Source organism: Diceros bicornis, chromosome X, assembly GCF_020826845.1.
Source record: "Diceros bicornis minor isolate mBicDic1 chromosome X, mDicBic1.mat.cur, whole genome shotgun sequence".
NCBI classification, from domain to species: Eukaryota; Metazoa; Chordata; class Mammalia; order Perissodactyla; family Rhinocerotidae; genus Diceros; species Diceros bicornis.
Genome location: NC_080781.1, coordinates 28,158,535 through 28,182,144, shown reverse-complemented (window position 1 = coordinate 28,182,144; position 23,610 = coordinate 28,158,535).

Genomic DNA, 23,610 nt, shown 5'->3' with positions numbered 1-23,610 from the left:
CAATGATTGGATGTGAGGAAATGCTATGTATATCTAGTGAGGAGAGTGAGGTATGTTAAATATCCTGCCATGTAAAGTATAGTCTTGCACAAAAAAATCCCTTTGAAAATACTGAAAGTGACTCATGGAGAAATGCTGAGCCTACTTAGAGAGGAAACAGTAGAGATATGACATAGAATTTACGTCTTCTCTGTCCCCGATAGATATTCTTTTTCATTATCCTCAGGTAATACACAGAAGGTATTAGCCAAGAAAAAGAATAGTAAACTATTAAGGAAAATTGAATTCAAGGAGGAGGCGAGGAGGAGAAAGTCATACAGCTGGGAGCTCAATAGTAGAGAGTGAGTGCTGGATGCCTTACAGGAACGGACTGTTTCTAAGTGTGAGAGCAGGAAGGGGAAGCTGGTTGCCTTAGTAAATTCCCATCACCACTCGCTGGTGTGTTCTACCCCATTACTGTATGTCTAGTGTGTTGAAATAGAAATCTGATGCCATTATTACTATAATTGAGGGAATGCCTATTTCAGATTGGGTTTTCCTGAAGCCCGTCTGGAAATGAGGATTTGCACGTAAGTCATTTATTAAGGAAATGCTCCCAGGGATGACAGGTAAGCAAGCAAAGGAAGCGGAACAGCACTAGGGAAGAAGTCATGCAAGAGGCAGTTGCAGGCAAAGTCCCAGCCTCAGGCTGATCCAGTGGGAATGCTCTGGGCCTAAATTATGCTTCAGAGTTTGTTCCAACTTGAAGTAGAGGAGCTGGGCTTTTGTATTCCCGTACTAGTCAGTTATGGGCTTAAGATTACCCTCAGGTAACATAAGCACCAGGGCACTGCCAGTTCTCTGGTCTTTTGGGCAAAGCAGCTTTAAAAGACTGAAGACAGTCATCCAAAGAAATGCAGGTGCACATTCTGGAAAAGCAAAACCCACAAAAGCCAGGGATGGGCACACAGAAATGTTAGTGGAATCTTAGTGGACTCGGATAAAGAACCCATAGTTTTTTTGCTATAACCTTTAAACTTCTAACTTTCGGAAGATTACATTCACCCAAACAAAGCTGAGGTCATTATCTGAATAATTAATTTTAAAATATCTCTAATTGTACTATAGCTACAGTTAAAAGAGAAAAATATATTTCCTAATATAAACAGGACTGATTCAGAATTACAACTTTATTAAAGACGCTGTTTGTTCAAATGTTATTGTACTTCTTAGTTTTACATTTTTCTATGACAAAATAGTTTTCCAAAGAGGATATTTAATCGTATGTGCAAATGAGCTGTAAATGGTAACCACAGGGCTCTCAGGCAAGGGATCTTTTAAATTTTGAGTTCCTCTCAGTCAGACATATTAATCCATTTGAATTTCCCAACTAGGGATGTCGGAAGTGTAGTTGAGTTGATTATAGTTTGTAATGATATTTCTCTGCTTACATCTGGCTGCAAGAATCTCCTAAGACTGATTCTACAGCGGAACAATCGCTAGAGGGGAAATGGACGCTGTGATTACCAAATATCACCATTATCTACTGGCATCCCCTTGTATTTCTCTTAGTTGAAGCTTCTATGGCATTTATGTGTATCTTAATTATTAGATTTTAATTGGCAATGTTATTGATTATAAATCATTTTGACAGAAAGCACCTTTAATCTTAAAGTTTAAATGTACCTAGAGGCTACTAAGAGATGCCTGTGTTCAATGAAAACATTAAAGTAATAGTGTAAGTGGTTGAAATGTGTCCCATTTGGTACAAATTAGTTTCCCTCATGGTACAGCTCAGTCAAAAAAATGAATGTAGCTGAAAATTGATCAACTGTTCAACAGCTTCAAATTCAACAAATGTGTATTGAGCATTCACTGTGTGCAATATACAGTGGTAATTGTAGTAGGGGATAAAAAGTTAAAATAATAACTGATTTCTGCCAGCTGGGAGTTCATAATATAATGGGGACACACACACACACACACACACACACACACACACACACACACACTAACTTTAGTTCAAGTAAGATAATGATCATTCCTAAATCAAAGACATGAACAAATGATTGAGGGAACACAAGAGCAGGGGAGATCAATTTTTTCTGGAGTCGGTGGTGAAGAAAGGGTAAGGCAACTGGGCATTGAGGAAGAATTCATTGAAACAGCCTTGAAGAAGGGTGTTGGGGGAGAGGAAGGATACTAAAGATAGAAGACAAAAATGGAATCTGCAGGGTAAGAAAGAGGAAGAACCAGTGGGCAACTGTGGTTGGAATAATTATAAGCAGGGTTTAGGAATATTACTCTAGTTTTACTGTACAGACTGAATTGGATAGTGATCAGGGTTTGGGAACTATAAGTGGGAAGACCATTTTAGAGTTTATTATATTTGACATTTCGGATCTAGAGTCAATAGGGCTTAGCACTGATGCAATTCAAGGATGTGAAAGAATGAGTTGAAAATGACTCATGTTTCATGGCTGAAAAATCTGGAAGATGGTGGTGTCATTGGATAAGATTGGAAATATAGATGAGGAGCAGGTTTGTGAGGCTCTGAGAGGTAGTGAGTTGTATTTGGGATATATTGGATTTGATGTGTTGACAGGACTTCCAAGCACAGATTTACAACAGTCTCTGGCAAACATATATCCTAATCTGAGGAGGGAGGTCAATGTGTAAATCTGATGGATGTGGCATTGAAAGAGTAACACAAGTAAGACGCCAAAATTAAAGATCATGAATTTGGAGTGATCCAGATGGAATTGAAGCCATTGGCAGATGAGATGGCAAAAGGATATTGCACATAGTTAAAAGAAAAAGAGGGGCCAGCCCCGTGGCTTAGCGGTTAAGTGCGCACACTCCACTACTGGCGACCAGGGTTCGGATCCCGGGCGCGCACCGACGCACCGCTTCTCCAGCCATGCTGGGGCCGCGTCCCACATACAGCAACTAGGAGGATGTGCAACTATGACGTACAACTATCTACTGGGGCTTTGGGGAGAAAAAGGAGAAAACAAAGGAGGAGGATTGGCAATAGATGTCAGCTCAGAGCCAGTCTTCCTCAGCAAAAAGAGGAGGATTAGCATAGATGTTAGCTCAGGGCTGATCTTCCTCACAAAAAAGAAAAGAAAAGAAGTATGATGATTACTAAAAAAAAAAAAAAAAAGGGGACCCAGAACCAAATCTTGAGAAGAGTTTACATTTAAAATATGGGCAGATAAAGAGAAGCCAACAAAGAAGTGTTCAGGAAAGTAGCAGGAAAATTGTAAAGAAACAGCAAAAAGGTTCCACAAACAGCAAAAAGGGAAATAGTTTTCAGGAAGTAGGTGACTGCATTCACCAAAGGAAGTGATTAATAGAAATTAAATAAGGGCTGAGAAAAGGTCAATTGGTTTTCTGATTGTGTTGAACAGTTTTAAAAGAACAATTTCAGTAGAGTTGTAGATCATAAACTATAAATTCATGCATTCCTTCATCCAATAGTTATTCAATCTTGTTTTGTGCTTACACCTAAGCCTGGCACTGGATTAAAGTGAGATTAGAAGTAAACTGGAAGAGATAAGCAAAAACTTCTCTCTGAGAAGAAGGGAAGAGAGCCCAGAAAATTGCCATGGAAGCACTTTTGAGGGAGTTTCTTATAAGCAGGTTGAAAGCATCCTGAGATTTCAGCGGGGAAACTGGCGGAAAGGAAGGAAAAGCAGATTAGGCATGACAGGGCCTGGGGAAATTCAAACATGGCTAAGAGAAGTTTGAATACTTGGAGACAGGGTAATCTGTTAAGTAGAAACATAGGCAACAGTAAGTTGGGGAACCAGGAGAAGAGTCCATACAGAGAGGCAAACATCAGGGTCTCAGTCAAGAGGACTGAGGGCAATGTCTTCATTCCAGAGGGACCCTGGAGTACTTTTCTGGTTTTGCATCGCTATGTAACAAAATACTTCAAGTTTAGTGGGTTAAAATAATTATTTTATCTCAAGATTTCGTGGATCAGAAATTTGGCAGAGTTCAGCTCGTTGATTCTTCTACTCCATGTGGTGTTAATTGACATCAGTTGGTTGTCTTCAGCTAGTGGATGGGCTGGTCTGGAGGGTCCAAGATAGCTTCACTCCCAAGTATAGTGCCATTGTGAGGATGGCTGAAAGGCTGAGCTCAGCAGGAACTGTCAACCAGAGCACTAAGACATGGCTTTTTCAGCATGATGGCTTCAGAGTAGTCCCTTTTCATACATGGCAGTTTAGGGCTTCCAGAGAGAGTGTTCCAAGAAGCCCAGGAGGAAGCTAAAGGCTACTGTTAATGACCTTGGAAGACCCTTAACATCACATTTCTTGCATCCTACTAGTCAGGCAAGTTGCTAAGACCAGTCAGGCTTCAAGGGGAGGAGAGTTAGATGCTGCCTCTTGATGGAAGAAGTGTCAGAGAATTTTGTGGCTGTCTCGAGTCCGTTACTGCTGCTGTGAATAATTTCCTCTTCCTATTATAGTTCCCTCAGTATTAAGAAATAAGGATCTTGCAGGAGGAGTAAGTATAAGTGACTCTAGCTGTGAGGGGCAGAAAAAGGAAGCACCTGACACAAATAAGCCGGGAGAGAAGGAAGAGTTGCAGTTTTAGGAAGGAAAGAGATAGAGCTTGGCAGGATATAATCGATGATAGAGAGTTCAAGGCTCACTCTGACCATTTATTCCTCTACATTTTCTAAGTTCAAATTTTATGTCAGAAAACAGTTTACTTGGGGGTGCCTTCGTTTAGCTCCCTGTAAAAATGAACTCTGTTGTAATCCTCCACCCTCAGCAATGGGTGAAGGATGATTTAAGAGAAAGACACATGAAGAGCTTATCTGCTCTTTTTTTTTTTTGTGCCAGGAAAGATTCGCCTGAGCTAACATCTATTGCCAATCTTCCTCTCTTTTTTTTTTTTTTTCTCCTCCCCAAAGCCCAAGTACATAGTTGTGTATAGTTATAAGTCCTTCTAGTTCTTCTGCGTGAGCCGCCACCACAGCATGGCTACTGACAGACAAGTGGTGTGGTTCCACGCCCAGGAACCAAACCTGGGCCACTGAAGTGGAGCACACTCAACTTTAACGACTAGGCCATCAAGGCTGGCTCTTATCTACTCTTTTTTGAAACAGTATCTGAAGATAATTTCTGTTAAGTTTTATTTGTTATTCATTTTCAAATTGGCTGTGAAAGCTGATATAAGTGAAGAATAGACTAAGGCCTTGCAACTTGAATTGTGGTCTGCAGTCCAGCAGAATCAGCATCACCTGAGATTTTGTTTGAAATGCAGATTTTCAGGCCTCACCTAGACCTAGAATCAGATTCTGCACTTGAACAACATTCTCAGATGTTTCCTGTGCAAACTAATGAGAAACTCTAGTCTAAAGGCTATTTGATTATTCAGATCATCACAATGGACTCAGGCTACGTTCCTCTGGATTTATTTGCCTTATAGCAGTTCAAATATTTTTTGTATTTATTATAAAAACTGCCATAGATTATATCATTTATTAATATTAATTAATTCTACCTTGGCAAAGACCTCAATGATACGTTTATTTCATAGGTAAGACCAGTAAAAAAGATTAGATAATTTGTCTTATGGATAAATAATTGTCCTTTCTACCAATACTATTTCCCAAGTCATGTTGAAAAGATTAAGTCTCTGGGATATTAATAGGTACTATGTGAAAAAGAGTTTCATGGTCACATCTTTATGGAAATACTAATCATTGTTTTGGCTATACTAATTAAATATCTTTATACAGGGGATTCTCAAAGAAAGCCTAGAATTTGCAGCATGTCTTAGTGTGTTTGGGCTACATAAAGGGAATACCATAGACTGGGTGGCTTATAAACAACAGAATTTTATTTCTCACAGTTCTAGAGGCTGAGAAGTCCAAGATCAAGGCACCTGCAGATTCAGTGTCTGGTGAGAGCCCACTTCCTGGTTCATAGATAGCCATCTTCTTGCCATATCCTCACATGGTGGAAGGACGAGGGATCTTTTTGGGGTCTCTTCCCATTCACGAGGGCTCTACACTTATAACCTAATCACCTCCCAGAGGCCTCATCTTCCAATACCATAACATTGGGGATCAGGATTTCAACATATGAACCAAGGAAAGACACAAACATTCAATCCATAACACAGCATATTCCTAAATTACTTGAATAATGAGCAAATTTTTTTTAAACAAAGGATATCTCAGGATATTTCTCCATGGAACGTACTTAAAAAATATGCTTCCCTAGATTAAGAAAGTGACATAAACCATTGTTTGCCTTGTTTTCTGGATACCACAGAACACAGAGCCTGGTCTGGAGCCTAATTCCTGTAGCTTTCTTCAGCCAGGAGTTTGCCCTATAGATTTACTATCTCTTATTATCTATTTTTTGATTTCATGATAATCATGTGTTATATTTGAGCTTCATATGCTTATTTTTCATTGTAAGGACCTCAAATCCATTGTGAAGTTTGGGAAGGCACAGATCATAACTAAACACAATATATAATAGTAATAATAATGACGACATCAACAACAACAATAATTGGTGACATTTATTGAGTACTTACTTTATACCAGGCTCTGTGCTAAGTGCTTTATGTGGATGACTGACTCCACATAACCACCCTGTGAGGTATGTACTCTTATCTCCGTTTTTCAGGGGGGCAAATGGAGGATCAATAAAGTTAGGTGACTTTCCCAAAATCATAGTGCTAGAGAGTTAAGAGAGTCACAGATCTAGACTAAGATTTGAATGCACTAAATAAAGACTCTAGAGCTGGAACTTCCTTTTTTTAACTTATTTAAGTTCTTCTTGTGCTTTCAAGTTTAGATCACAACTCCTGAGGAGTATACACACCTAGCAAATTTTAAAGCAATCACTTTTAAGGCCTTTGAATAACACTTCTCGATTTACAAATTAATATACCACATGAAGTATTTCACATAGCATCCATAAATTCAATAAATGGCTCTTTGCATTTTAGGGACTGAATCTCAATTGTTTGACAAAACCTCTCAAGCAATATTAAGTTGAAGAAAAATTACATAGAACAGAGTTATCTTATACAACCCATATTAGCATCCTTAATACAAAAGCCTGTTAGTTTTCCATCGCTGAAGAACTGAAAAATAAACAAAGATAGGGAGAAGCCGAGATGATTTCTCAACCCTTCTTGTACCACAGATCCCTTCAGCAAGCTGGTGAATCCTGTGGACCCCTTCTCAGAATATTGTTTTTAAATATGTAATATGAAGTACATAGGTTTACAAAGAAAACTAATTATATTGAAACACAATTATCAAATTTTAAATAAATGTGTGGTATACTAATAGATATGATTCTTTTTTAATGCATTAATTAACAAGATGTAGGAGAGGGTTTAAAGGCCATTGTCATTTCCAAATAGTGATGAGTGTAGGCAACATATGGAGATGTTTGCAACAAGTGTTATGTGATATAAAAAAATCTATGATTATTATTTGTGGCAAAATATCATGTATTTCTAATAATGTTTAATTGCCTGAAATCATAAAGAAAGAGATGATAAATTTTGTTAGATATTACAGAAATAAAGATGGAATTTTTTCTTATCCAAGTTCAGGGACTCCTTGAATTCATGAATTTCCTTCCCTTGCCCCTATGGCCCTCAGGTTGAGAACCTCTCAGATTTCAGTGCTAGGATGAAGTTCCTTTCCTTTTATTTGATAACAACTATATAACATGCTATGATTTCATTTCTATCTCTACTTTTAGGAGGCCCAAGCATAAGTGTTTGCTAATTTGTGGTAGCTTATACAGTTGTATTATGTTTGCATTTTTTCTCCTAGCCTTCTTTAGACACTAGACACAGAATAGGAGAATGTGAGTGCTGAGAATGTCCTTAGAGAATAACCAGTTTAACCCACTTCGTTTTCATATAAGGAGTGAATGTTCAGAAAGGTGCCTTAATGTACTCAAGGTTATACAATCAGTGAAAGAACTGAGCCTAGAATAGAGTTTCTCCAAATGTAAGCCACTTTACACCTGCATCAGAATCACCTGGCACCCTGCATTTTTAACAGGCTCCTCCAGGTGGTTCTAATACATATTAAAGTCTGAGAAACAGAGGCCTGAGTCCAGAATGTCTAGTTTTGGAAGCTGGTTCTTTCCCACTAAAGCATACTGCCTGATATATATAAATGAGGAGGGAAGGGAATGAATTAAAATCACAGAGAGGCTTGTAGCCAGTAATTCCAAAAGCCCATATTTAGGGACTGGTTTTCAAAAGGTGGAGGGGTACTCATAGCCATGAAATTAGAAGGAAACAGGAAAGAGTACATAATGGAATGTCATGTGCCCTAAGGACCCAGAGGGCACGGTTATCTGACCACTTCAGCAATTATACAGAACTTGAAAAGGAAACTAAAAGAATGGGAGACTGGATGAAATCAAGACTGAAAATTGATAAGGCAAGTATGATGAAGAGTTGCGAGAGACAGGGAGATTCGACTGATGGTGAAGTCATAGCTACCACTAAAGCAAGTTAAGCGTTTAAAAGGAATGAGTTGAAGCACTGGAGTCTCCCCATTGCCTCTCTTGCCCTCCTTTATATCTTCTCACTACAACCAGAGGAATCTTTTTAAAATGCAAATTAGATCATATCCTTTGTCTACTTAAATCCCATCAAAGCCTTTCCTTTGCATTTAGAATATCATCTATACCATGGCTTACTCCTTATCCCTCTTTGGCCACTAACTTCATTTAATGCCATTCTCCCTATTTCCCCTTGTGCATGCTATTCTCTCTATCTCAGCAATTACTATCTAATAGTAATTCTAAGTAACTACTATCTAATAGTAATTCTATTCCCACCGCTTTTCTTTAAGAGTCTGGCTCTTTCTCATTTTTCAGATCTTACTTTGAATGTCACCTCTTCAGAAAGGACTTCTTATCTATGTAGCTTGGCCCTGTAATTCTCTTTCAGATAACTCTCTTTTTGCCTTGGCATTTGAAATTTTATAATCTGTAATCATTTATTTGTTTGTTTCTTGTTCATCTCCCTAGGGAGACAGTAAGCTCCAGAAATGTAGAAACTAAATCATTATTCACTCAAACCTCATGTGATGCCTGTCATATTGTAGATACTCAATAAATATTTGTTGAATTTTAAAATGGGGTGAGAATGTTCAAAAATAGTAGACTGTGGTTAGAGGGAGTAATTTGCTGTTGGTGATCCATGAGGCAGAATAATTCAATGGGGATGAGGAGGCATGAACTGGCTATGTGAATGGATGCAAAGTGATGATTAAAGCCATTGGAACTTAGCGGGTCAAAGAGCTATGAGGTGAAGACATTAGTATTATAATAGTCAACAGCATGTTGGTCATGATGGCATGTCAACCTCTAAGTTTCAAGGGGCCTATGTCACGCCCAATTATCAGTAGTGACAGATCTATAGTTATCCTCACTGGGGGTCTTCTGCTGATAGAATTAACTCATGCTGTCTGTTCTTGCCTGTTGGCCTCTCTGCCCAAATTACCACCAGAGATGATTGGGATCTTTTCAAGCCCTCAGCTATCATGTCCTTTCCTATGTCCTTTTCATACCAATTTAGGGATGCCTCAAGTGCCCAGGAGCATCCCGTCAGTCTCACCTGCTTTGACACCTGACTCATCCATTGCCTATTCTACTGCACTGGTGCTATAGAGATGGGATGGGAGGGACTCTCTGAGTGGCTTCAACCTCCCAGGCCACAACCTAGAAAACCAGGCACAGGTCTTCTCAGCTCTGGGATTCTCCCTGCCATATCTATGGTTTCTGGGACTTCATCTCAGAATAGGAGTGGCATGATGCAGTCCCTTCTCAGAAAGTCACAATAATGGCTATTTTTCTTACTCACCATTTATCCATTTCAGTCCTGTCTTTTTTCCAGCTGTTAAACTTTATCTCCTTTGGGATGAGGCAAACTGCTTCCATATCATCATGCAGTTTTCCCAACTCTTTTATTTATAGGATAGATAATGTCATTGGTACTCAATATACTGAGGATTTTGCAATGCATATCTCTGGTCTTCACCATAGATTTCAGATGCTTACTTAGAAACACAATATTTAAGCCTAGGTGTCTTTTTCTTTACATTTTCACAGTAACAAACTTACACGTGCACATACATAGCTTCGAAGAATGGGAGAAAGCACCAGCTAATTTGTCAAAATATTAGCCTGCCACAAGATCTTAAATATAAGGGATATCTTTGTTTGTTCAGGCTGCTATACTGCTATAACAAAATACCAGAGACTGGCTGGCTTATAAACAGCAGACATTTATTTCTCACAGTTCTGAAGGCTGGAAGTCCAAGATCAGGGTGCCAGCATGGCCAGGTTCTGGTGAAGATTGCAGACTGAAGATTACCGACTTCCTGTTGTATTCCCACATGGTGGATGGGGCTGGGGAGCTCTGTGGGGCCTCTTTTATAAAAGCACTAATCCCCATCATGAGGGCCCCACCCTCATGACTTAAGCACCTCCCAATGGCCCCACCTCCTAACACCATTACATTGGGCATTAAAATGTCAACATATGAATTTTAGGGCACACAAACATTCAAACGATATTAAGGCAGAAAAGGAGGCAAGCCTTTAACCTGTTATGATTGCAGTTAAATGAAAATAAAGATTAATTTCTAAGTAAGAAGAGCTTGTCATGGAGTAATCAAGACTGAGGGCATAAAGGTAACTGTTCAAAATACTTTAGGGTTTCAGAAGACACTGGGGAAAAAGGAGGTGGACTGATGGTGAGAGTGAGAGGAAAAATGGACCAAGATAGAGGAATAAGAATATGGAAAAAGATTGCAGATTGGAGGAGGGTGGTTTTATCTAGGGCTGGGATTGAAGTTTACAGCAAGGAAGCAAGGGAAGGGCATCTTAATAATGCTAGGATATGGTATGAAAAATCTTCAAAACATCAAATGAGCACACAAACAAAAAACATTGGGGCTGGACTTCATTGTTGATTAGATTCTGGTTCCAACTGGCAATTTTGTTCAATGTGGTGCCGTATATACTGTTATGACAGTTTCATCCCAGGTGTGCATGTGAGCTATTGACAAGCTGTGTCATTTGTTACTGCCAATAGGTTTTGTAAAAGTGGGGTGTTATGTTTCTGCATCATTTTGTTTTGTTTTTCATTTTGATTACTGTTGACATGTGTTGCCTGTTCTATATCAGTTGAACAAGTATTTATCCTTGAAACTTCAGAATTGTTATTATTCTTCTTCAACCAATTCATGGTGGATCACGCAGAAAAATACAAGAAGATTGCAGCACTTTACCATGGCTATTTTTCTCATATTAAACCCAGCTGGTTTTTAAACATTAATTTGTGGTCAAATTGGTTTTAGTCGCTAAAGAATACATTAAGGAAGGGGAAGTCCATTTTAATAATCATGTATATTTTTAAGTGCCTCTAAGGAGTTGTTAAGATTGGTTATGAGAAGGTTGTTGGTAGCAGTTGAAGTGTTATTACACAGGATGATGCTTGTTTTGTGAAGTAAAGCAGATAACAACATTTAGTGTTCTGTATTATTTTTTCCACACATGCATTAATGACTCAATTCCTGTTGATCTATTTCTTCATGGATTGCCCACACAATTATATTATGGATAAAATAGGAAATGGGCAGAATTACCAAAGGTTGATGAACGTAAATATCAAAGAATAGGCTTTTGATAAATTAGTTTCTAAATCCTTGTTCTCAAAACAACCATACCCTGCTGAGTATATTTCATAAAATGAGGAAGTCAGGATAATTCCCAGTGCTACAGGATAATAGATACCCAGGAGCTTGAGTATGATTTACAAACTGGCAAATTGACTAGATTTGAAGAGCCATCTCTTCCACCCTCTTTGATTTAGACGTGGGCACATTTTAGCTTCTGGCCCTCATAGTGCAGTCCAAGAAAAACATGACTGTGAGCCCTTAATGGGACCATAGTTGGGAGGATGCCAACACAAGAGAGTCTATTTTTAATAGAATATGCAGGCCGGCTTCACCATGATGCCTTTTTTTTTTTTTCCAAAATAAATTTTTAAAGATTTCATTTAATTATGCAGGGCAATGTTTATCATAGGAGGTTCAATAAAATCAACAAACAAAAAATTAGAGAGTCGTGTAGGGATGAAGTTATAGCCTACAGGGTCAGAGAGAATGGATTTGAATCTGAGTTTAAATACCCAGGTGAATTTACTTAAGACTTCTTAATTTCCTCATTTCTAAATAGGTGGGAACAATATCTTCCTCACTAATTCTTTCTAATATCAAACAGAATAAGTGTGACACTGTTCATAAAATTCTTATTAATCTATCTCAGTTTAATTAAGAAACACTCAAAAACAACACTTGGGTTGATGAAGGAGGAGAACAGGGCATCAAGGAGGAAGGATGGGAGGAAGAGAAAGAGAAAGACTAGAACGATAAGATAATTCAAGTTTGAAAAAAATGTGCTTATATAGGAATAGAAAAAAGTCTCTGCAAAAATATACCAACATGTTGACACTAGTTTAGTGGCGAGATTATACTTTTTTTCCTTTGTATTATTTTTCTGTGTATCATTTTTTTCCTCATAAAGTACATCTACTGGTTTTAAAATCAGAAGAAACCATTTTTAAAACCAAGCAATTAAAATTAACATATTTTCCATTTTAAGTTTACTTTTAAACCTCCATCTCAGATCTTACAGTCATAAGTTCAGTAAAAGATTGCTAATGCATTCCCGGTAATATTTAAATTTAGGAGGCCAAGAGATAGGTCATTCAACTAGGTGAGTGAGCACTAGCCTTTGAAAAAGTTGATAAGCATTTGGTATTCTTTAAAAAAAATCTGGTAATCATTCTATCTTTAAACCAAGATAATTTAAATTTCCTTTTTGCTTAATAATATTTTTCGCAAAGTTGCTGTTTAATGAAATAAAACATTTTGCAGTGTTTTATAATTAGCAAATGTTTGGTGTTCATAAAGATGAATTACTTAATTAGGCACCTTTTACAGCTAAGTCATGTAACAGTAGAAAATTCCTGGTAAAAACTTCTCTTCAGAAAATTATTAAAGTAATTTTTCCTATTTTGGAAATAAACAGTTGCCTATTAAGATTTTATAATTAATTTACAGGACAATTTAAAATTTTTCTCCTGAGCTTTGTGAGGAAAAAATGTCAAACCTAACTACTTCCCTTTGGCTCTTATTTAGCTTAATTTATTTAAAAATGTATTATTTTAGAAACACTAACTGAAAGTGACAGTTTAATTCATAGAGAATTCTTTTTGATTCACTATTTTTGCATTGAAAATGTCTGAATGAAAAGCCACTAGAAATTCGGGCTTATAATGAAGAAACTTAGATAAACAGGAATTTTTATCTAAAGTGACAACAGAGTAAAAAATCTAGCAAATAGGAGAATAAAAAAGTCTATCTTTTCTTGTTTTAACTTCTCATAAGATCCAAGTGAACTTCAAATGAACATGTTGAGCAAGAAATACAATATTTGTTGTATTTACAACATATAACTACCACAGAAGAGTTAAAAAACCACATTTTATGAAAAGTAGCTTTAGAAATCTTTTAAGGTTGACACTATTATAGTTTTTTTATTGTTCCATGAGAACAATAAAATAATGAGAATTAAAAATAATAGGCCTTGGTTAATTTCTTTTTGCAAGATGGAATTGGAGGAGCTATGTAGAGTATATCGACTGTGCTCTTTTCCAGATAATCCACTGAGTCAAATCTCTAGATCAATGACTTTTTGCCCCTATACAATTTCAGCAGTAAAATAATGTTTTCTAGCTTGAAGTTCTTTTTTCACAAAAATTCCAAGGGCTTTTTAAAAAATATTTCATAAATAATTTATGTCTTTATAATACAGTTTAATATTTCAACATCTTTCTCCTGTGTAGAAACAAACATTCATACATGGACATGTATCAGTTAGCTATTGCTGTGTAATGAGCCACCTTGAAACTCGCTAGGTTAAAACAACAACCATTTATTATTCTTTCAAATTTTCAGATCAGCCAGGCAGTTCTTCAGCTCTCTGCTGTGACTATTTATGTGTCTCTAGTTAGCTGTGGGTTGACTAGGTGGCTTTGCTGATATTGGCTGAGCTCTCTCACATGTCTGGCTGTCAGACAGTCTGGGATGACCTCATATGGGACTATGGGGGCAACTTGGCTCTGCTTCACGTGTCTCATCTTCTAGCTATCTGGCTCAGGCATGTTCTTATGGTGAAGGTGGAAGCATGAACAAGACAGCAGAAGTGTTCAAGCCGTTGTGAGGCCTACATTTGGAAGTGGAATACCATCATTTCCACTGTATTTTATTGGCCAAAGCAAGGCAATCACCAACCCAGATTCCAGAAGCAGGGGAATAGACACCACCTCTTCAAGAGAGGAGCAGCAAAGTCACATTGCAAAGGGCATGGATTCAGGGAAAATGAAATATTTGGCCCAGTTTTACAGTTAATCTACCATAGATGGTGACCTCTGCTTCCGCAAAAACAGGTGCAGATGGAAAGGTAGATAACTGCTTAGGATTTTACAGAGCTATTTACAATTTAGAGCAGTTGCTCCTGAACAACATGGCTCGCTTGCCAAGTAAGATTTCCGCACAAGAATAGTTCTCTCAAATTCTTAAGACCCCACAATTAGCCTCTAAACAATGCCAATATTGATCTTTCCTAAACAATATTAACTACCTTAAAACATCAGTCTAAATATTAATGTGAAAAATATGGTAAAAACTTCAAAATTAGATACCATGTCCAAAAGAATGAAAACAAAAGACCATCAAACATTTGTCCAAACTCCTTTGGGCAACAAACCAAGTCCTCTCTGCTGCGGTCTCTCACACATCTCAGATCTCACTATCTCCCATCCCTCTGTGTACCCTGTGTCCCAAGAACTAATGTATCACAGTTTCTTGAACAGTTTATGCAATTGAAGTGATCTAATCCTTGGCATCTGGAGTGTCCCTCTGCTTGGCATTCTCTTCCTCTTTCCACATCTACCTGTTGATTTCCTTTTCAACCTTGTAAATTCAGTTCAAGGATTTCTGCTTTTTCATTCTCTCAAGTGAAGAAGACATCTCTCTTGTTTGTGCTGGCACCATACTTCCGACACCACTATTGACAGGATTATAATACAGTGCTATAATTATATTTGCTTAAATGCATGCCTCCTTCCTAGTCTGTGACTAAAACTGTGGAAACAATGGCACTATCTTTTTTATCTTTTATCTTCCTGATTATTCCCAGTGCCTGGCACAATGTAAAGCATTTGAATAATATCTATTAAATTTAGTTGAATAATTTAACTACCCCCCTCTTTTGACACATGGGGAAAATAAGTAAATTACTAAATACTTTATCAAAGTTCACACAGTTGGGAAAAGCTAGAACTACAATTAAATAAAGGCCTATTTGGCCCCAGATGCTATATTCTTTAACATGAAACCACATGAATCTTCCATGGAAGACTTTCAATAAGTAACTGGCGTTTGAGTGGATCTCTCAAGAAATGGCTGTACTAAATGCAAGAGTAAAATTTTCCCTTCTATTTATTACTATCTCATTTAATCCTCATCAACTTTAGGGATTATATTAAATTTTGATTTATAGCAGTCTAGGTTCTTGGTGTGGGGGATTGCTTTAGTAGTTTTACTTTATTCACATTAAAAAGCCAGATTTTCCATATACCTTAGAGTGAATTCTGTATTTTAAAAATTTGCTTTGGTCTCTAGAGCAGTATTTACAAGATTTTTTGAGGAACTCACTGCCTGGCATCCTGAAGAAATTAATAGAATCCTCCAAAAGAGTGATATAATAATAGAAATTTAGGACATCAAAGAATTTTCCTTATGTACATATGTAGAATTGTCACTGTGTTATTATCCTGCAATTACTAATTCAACCTAAAATTGGAAGCAGTTTTGTTTATAGGCTAGATAACTGTATCTGAACTTCAGAATCCTCTGGGGAAAGAAAAATAATAAATTAGTTAAATTATCCTTACTTTATTGAAAGAGATTACAAAAATTCACAAGTGAAATTTATCTAACCTTGACCCTGAATGGCGTATGATCAAAGAAGCCCAGCTCAAACAGCAGTTACAAAGTAGAGGATGGTTAAGAAATCTAACGATAGATTGCCCAAATTTGGGTTTGCATCTAACACTTTTTCACTGTGCGACCTTAGTCAAGTTACGTATGTTCTCTGTGCCTCAGTTTTGTTATCTGTAAAATTGGAATGATTTTAATTGATTGTTGTGAGAATTAATTTAAATAATCCATGTACAGGGCACAGAATTGTGGCTAACATAAACTAAGCACTCAATGTTTACTTTTCATGACTTTCTAGAATATGAGGTTGAATCATAGGAAATTGCCAATATTCAACCATATTTGACTGCAGAATTAAAATTTTCATATGGTTCAAACTATTAGAAGGAAATAGAGGTACAGAAGTGACAGAAACTCTTATTTAAATATCCTATTCCTTGTGACTTTTGTCCTATCTGTGTGTCTCCTCTTCCCTTGATTTGGCACTGCCCATAGGCAGATCCTGCTCGTAGGCACGGAAGAAGGCAGAATGAATAGTCCTAGGCTGACTTCCTAGTAGGTAGGGCCAGGAAACGATTAGGAAGTGGCTGTGTCTTGTCACATAATTGTCCACACACAATTGCACTGCAGTATAATTCAGAAATTATAAGCATGTTAATTTTATAAATAAATTTTACATTTATTAATTAAAAGCATCTTCAGATTTCTTTTGGCCATAAAGTCTCCTCCTACTGGATCTAAACAAGCCTGAAGAGCTTCTCCCTCTACATTTTGCCTGGAGCTAAGTGCTAATAGTTGGCATTTCTCTAGTGAGCGTGCCCATTGTGTCACAGTATTTTTTTTTTCTCTTTGAAGAATCAGAGTATTATTTAGATGCTCTGAGATTAAGTGCTTCATCTTGCAAACCTTATACTGTGCTTTTTCTGTGACAAAAGACACTATTGGGATAGAATATAACCAACCTCCATTTCCATCACTGGCTGTCTCAACCTTAAATCCCATACCTATGTGATTCAATAGATAAATTGAATTTAACTTTCAGAATTTTAAATTTATAGGGGGTATTTAACGGTGGTATATGAGAATTAGCTGCAATCATAGTTTGTAAGGTTTTCACATATTTTAAAATAATGGATTGCAAATTATATTAAGGTTATATCTAGAAATGTAAGATAGAAAATTATATACCATAATTTTACTAATTTTTGTTGTAGAATACCTGGTAATTGAATTAGTACTGACTTATCTAAACTGCAGATGAGAAAACTCAGGCCTAGGTTAAGAATTCAGTTTTATTATATAAAGCATGTTAAAGATGGGCCTTATCAGACAACAAAACATGCTGACTTTTGGTTAAGTGCACTTTACTTTGGGGTTTATAATAGACCATTTACAGATAATGAGTTGATTTCCATTAACTATTGTTGTGGCTCCTGTTGAAAGTTCTAATGTGCAATCTGGTTGAATCTTTTCTTGTGTACTTAATAGTATAACATACACATTGGGTCCTAGTGATTATGTTTTATAAAGACTTACTGCCAAATAACATTTATATCTGGGGAGATTGTAAAACTATTATATTATCTAACTTAGCTCCTGAGCACTTCTTAGCTCCAAGGAATAACTTGGATTTTTCTTGATTATCTTTGTAGCCCAGATTTTAGTGCTGTTCCTGGCATATAGAAGTCTCTAAAAGTATTTGATGCTAAGGAATAATGAATAGTATATGTTAATTTTCATCTGTTAAAGCCCATGAAACATTCCAGTTCCTTGATACCCCTATTGTAGAAGAGGAAATGTCCTAGTGATACATTTGGCTCTTTGAAATGACATTACCAGTGATAGAAATAATATAGGAGGCTTGGGGAGGAGCACTTGGGCCTTCATTTATTTCCTGATGTGGGCATCCCTGACATTAATCCCTTGGATCAAAGGGAGTTTGTTTCCCTGTCTAGGGTGTTGAACGTCTTTGCTTTATCCCTCTGGGTCCACTCTCCACCTTTCTCTTCCCTGGGAGGCTGACCTCTGTGGACTATATCAGCAGACTCCCTTGCCCTCTGGCTTCCAGTTGGATTTGGCTAATGGGAGCATTTACAGGAGATGAGAGGGAGGGAGGGAGGAAAGAAAGATCAGGGCATTTATTCACTGAAGGATGGTTGCATTCATCACCCAAATATCAAAGCTCCTTTCAGGTGACCCACTCAGCTCTCTCTTTGTTCAGGGACCAGTAACCACTCTTTCTCTTCATTCCTATGAGTCTAGAAGTGATAACAGCCCTTCTCTGTTACCAGTTCTGGTGGTTTCTTTAATACCCTGCCCTCGTCTTTATAAACTGTTCCTTATTTAACTCCCCTCAAGTTACCCAAGTCCTGCTAGGACCCTGGGACCCTCAAAGGAGAGTCCTAGTCCCCACCTCCAGGTGATGATATTTAACAGGAAGAAGGAAGGAGGGAATGTAATTAGAATTTATGGACTGTTTTCTATGCCAGGCAACATGCTGAACACCTTATATTTATTAACCCATTTAATCTCCATACTAATACTTTGAAGTTGGTCCCTTCTGTTACGTTGAGGTGAAAATTACAAGGAGAATTGTGGAAAATATGGATTATTTGGCTTAAACATTTTGGAATAAATTCACGATAGCTAACACTTATTGAATGTATCTTAGAACAAAGCACTGTTCTGAGTGCATTTAAATCTTCATAGCACCACCACAAGCTAGGTAGTAGTACATCCTCGTTTACAGATGAAAAAGGTAAGGGACAGAGGGGTTAAGTTACTTGCTCAATATGACACAGCTAAAATATGGCAGAGCTGGGATTTAATCCAAGAAATTCTGGGTATAGAGAAAAAGTTCTTATTCACTGTATTACACCACTTCATTGTGCTTGGAAAAACATATTTCATCGATGCGACTATTTTTTCTTTCCAAATTTTCTCTGCTTAAACCTGAGGTCTTTCAGACATCAGTTTCCTAAAAGGAAATACTAAACTAGCACTATCCTTGTGTTTTTAAGAGACTCCTTTCAAGGCAAAATTAATCTATGGTACTAAAAGTCAGTGTAGTGGTCATCTTTGAAGGGGCTATTACACAGAAGGGGGTGTGAGTGTGAGGAAGCTCCTAGGATGCTGGTCATATTCTGTTTCTCCATCTGAGTGCGGATAAATCTGAATGTGTTCAGTTTGTGAAGATTCATTGAGCTAACACTTAAGATATGTGTACTTTCCTATACGTATATTATACCTCCATAAAATTCTCTTATAAAATACTTTTTACAACCCATACTTAAGGAAACAATCAATGAAAACTGCCTATGTATACTACAGTGGGTTGCATTATTTTTATGGGAGCTGGTCAGCAGCATTCACCAATAAGTTTTGAATCAATTTTGCCCCCCTTTTTGGTGTTTCCATTGCTTTTGGTGTTTCTAGTATCTAAAGCTTTGTAATCACTGGGAAGTATCCTGACTTTCTGAGCAACAGATGTCCAGAGGCTGACCTTTCTGTAACAAGAAGGCCATGCTAAATTATTCCTGTGCTCTTCACCTCTTATTGGAACGTTGTATCGATCTCTGTATTTTCAGGTTAAAAGATGGACACAGCTCTGAAGAGTCAGAAGCTTTTAAATATTTTCACTAATGCATTTCTGCCCCTTTCGCAATTTTTTTCACTTTGACTTTTATTCACTTTGTTTATGCCACTTACCAATCAACCTGAGTTTCTTTTTGAACATTGTCTGTATAAAGATATAAAGAAATACAGAATTTCTTTATATCATACTGACAATGATCTGAAAGGATTATTGTTTCCTTGTATGGTCCATTCATCTCTCGTTATTTGGGTTAGCAAAGAAGAAGACAATATCTAAGTGAATGCAGGAAACTGCTGAGTAATATCAAAAGTACACTTTTTAAAGAAAATATTAGTGATGAAAGGGATTGAGGACAGAGAGCGAAAGGGTCATAGGGCTCAAAGAGGGTTTAATGTTTTGTGTGCTTTACAAAATAATTTTCATACACTTGAAAAGAAAGCAACTAAAGATAGGGAATTTTAAGGAAATATTACTGTTTTCAGGACATAAATGTCACTTGCAACAAAAGGTAGATGTAGACGATGAAGAGGGAGGAAAACAAAAGAAGATTTAATTAAAAGTGACCAAAAGAACAAGAATGAAAAGAAAAGGCTTGAAGCCTCTGAATATTTCCCCTGTGCCATCCACATTTACCGATATTAGTAATTGAATACGGAGTGACATCTTCCCTTTTGACCTTCACTCTTACAGAGGTACCAAACTAAGAAGAAACAGAACACACTGTATGCGAGCTCTGCACTTTCTAGTAGATTCAATAATGTACCGTAATTGTATTTAGATCTAGAATCTGGCAAAAGAAAGAGAAGTGAAAGAATAATAGAATAAAACAGAAAAATCATCCTATATTTATTGAGTGCCTACCATTTGCCAAGTCTGTACAACACACCTACACTGTTTCATTTAAACCTCAGAGAAGTACTCTGAAGTGGTATTATTTCAATCTCCATTTTACTGATGAGTAAATGGTGCCTCAGAAAGGCCAAGTCACTTGCCCGAGATAGCACAGCTAGTGACTAGGAGGCTTGAGTTCAAAAGTCAGCTATTTTTGCTTCTGAAACATGTGCTACTTTTGCTACATCATATCTGTAATGCTAGGGAATAAGGAGTTGAATCTAGGAAAGAAATGAAAACCATCCATGAGAAATTTGATATTTTGCTTTCCCTGGGGTATTCCTACTACAGGAGGAATAAGACTGAGCACCTGAAGATCCATGAAGTTACAGGCTAAACATGGTACATTTCATTGAGCATCACTTTAATTAGCCCATAGGAGGGAGAATTTCACTCTGAAGTACTTGAAATTACTTTTAAATTAGAACAAACATACAGTAAGAGAGGAAGGCAAAATCTCCATGAATTCTTAACATAAAACATATGCTCTTCTACAAATTTTGAACCTGCAGAAATCACTGTAATTTATACTGCCAAACTCTGGGGTAAATTCATTCAATCTCATCTGCTGGAAGGATGCTTTGGTAGAACATTCTTAGAAGCACTTTATTAGAGAACGTGGTGGATATAAAAAATATAAATTGGATTTCAATTGTGATAGTTTAATATATCATTGATTGTATGAGTTTTGAAAATTATATACGATACCAGGAACTGTCTTTTTCTCTATCATCTCACTGCTTTCTAGGTACTCCAACTAAGTGTGCCTGGAGGCCTCTGACTAGCCTACAGTCCTTCACTGTCTCTCCATTTGGTTTGATTCCAGTTTAAAAGGGAGAATTATAAAATACCCTGGTCTCTGTGTATAAGTTTGGATCAAAGCAAGATCCTGTTTGCCTTGTTGACTTTTGTCAAGACTCCTTGCCCAAAAGCACAAGCTTTCTATAGTCCTTGTGTCTTGGATGCTAGATGATTCCTATGGCCTTGGGGTTCATGCTTTATTCTGTGCCCCAAGACTTACCCCTTTCCCAGTCTCTGGTCTTCTTCTTGAATGAATATTTTGCCACCCACAGCCTTTCTGGTTTGATAGACTTTATTAATAATATCTATCTAGATAAATTTTTTTCATAAGAACAAGTATCTCTGTCAGCTAACTATATTTTATTTTCTTCAAAACTTGTCACATTTCAGTGTGCAATGTTCTTTTGGTAGATAAGTTTAGAAGGCACACACTTCTCAAATGCATCTGTAAAATTTTGCTCCTGGAAAAAAATATCCAACATTTTCAAGGCATTCTAGACCTTCAACCAATTTGAAAATAAAACCTTAATATTACCACCAAAATGCCAAGTTATTCCAAGTTATATATGAGGTTCTTGACAGAATTATTATTAAGTGTACATTCATTTTCTTTACTTATTAGTAGAAAACTTTCCTTAAAGTTTATAAAAGTTACACTCTTGTTTTAAGATTTACTTGTACATTATGTTAGTAAAGTTGCTTTTTAAAAATCCCAACATCTTAGCGTTTTATGTTGTTTTCTTTTTGTCCTGAAATTTTTAAACAGAACTATTTGAGTAGAAATTCAAAAGAATAACGTGTAGTTATCTTTGTCAAAGTACATAGTATGTGTCTTGATTCCCAACGCTGGGCATAGAGGGGATGGTGGACTTCTTACAGGAGTCAGTGTTCTTATTAAGTGAAACACCTGGCATTGACAGGACTTATCATTAACATGGCTATCTGGCTGTAGGGAGAGCCTGAATTCTATGTCTTCAATCTTAGAAGCTTCAGGGATGTCTGCCTGGAAACCAGGGCTCTACCTGATTTTCTTGACCTGTGTAAGATTTAAAGTTTGGTGTGTGATCAAAGGAGTGGATGAGAAGAGTCCAATCACCAGAAGGCTAATGTTAGACCCATCACCTGACATTTTGGGGACAGTATTTCCGGATCCCCAGGCTATGGGATTTCCAACAGTTATGTGCTCCTGGGTCCCTTTTACTGCTTCTGTGTAGTATTACCTTTTAGGAATATTTGTTTTCCCTGCTCGACTCAAAGATCCACGAGGGCTGGGGTCATGTCCATTGATTTACTAGTGTATATTCCAGCACCTAGCTCAGGTTTATTGGTGCTCAGTAAACATCTGTCACTGATACATTAGGGCTTTCTAGATAACTTGGGTGATGAAAGACTTGTGAATGATTTCATATGAAGGGACTGTAGGCTTTAAGCCAGAAAAAGAAAATATTTGGGGGCATGACAGAAGAAATAAAACATTTGAAAGATAATCAAATGGAAGGAGGAAAAGGCCAAGGAAGCAACGCGATAAAATAGAAAGAACGAGGCCCCCAGGAGTGAGACAGATCTCGGCCAAAATCTTGGCTTTACCACCTTCTAGTTTTGTGACAAAGGACCACATGTTCAACCTCTTCCTCTTATCTGTAAGATAAATATATTAATGCTAACCTCACAGAAATATCACAGAGATTATAAGATCCACTCATTTAGTAGAGTGTTGCTAATGAGGAGTTACTCCAAAAATGTTAGGTGTTATTAGTGGAGATTATTTTTCCTCAGTATGATTCTCAAGTAAAGAACTGAAAAATATAGATGAAAAGCTTTCACCAGCCTATTTCAACTCAGTTTAAGTCAGATCTTTCTAAATTCCAATATGAGAATGGGTCATTCTGAGGCAGCATGGAAAATGTATATGCAGAAAAAGTGTGTTTTATGGGTGAAGGATGGTGAGCAATCCATTATTATGTATTATATTTCGAAGTAGACAAAACAGTTAAATTTTATGCACCTACCCAGGGCAAATTGCATGTGGTCTTTGTTTCTTTGTGTGTTTACTTCTCTCTGTACACCCAACTGCCCGATAATTTAAACTTTTTTTCTCTCATTCATAGAATCAGCATTCAAAAAGTTGAGTTAATTAGATCAATTAGGCTACAGATCTTCAACTCTGTTTAAAAAAAAAAAAACTTAAGTAGATATGACCTGATGATGATGTATTGGTTTTTGTTTTTTACTTAAAAGTTCTCTTTTCATCC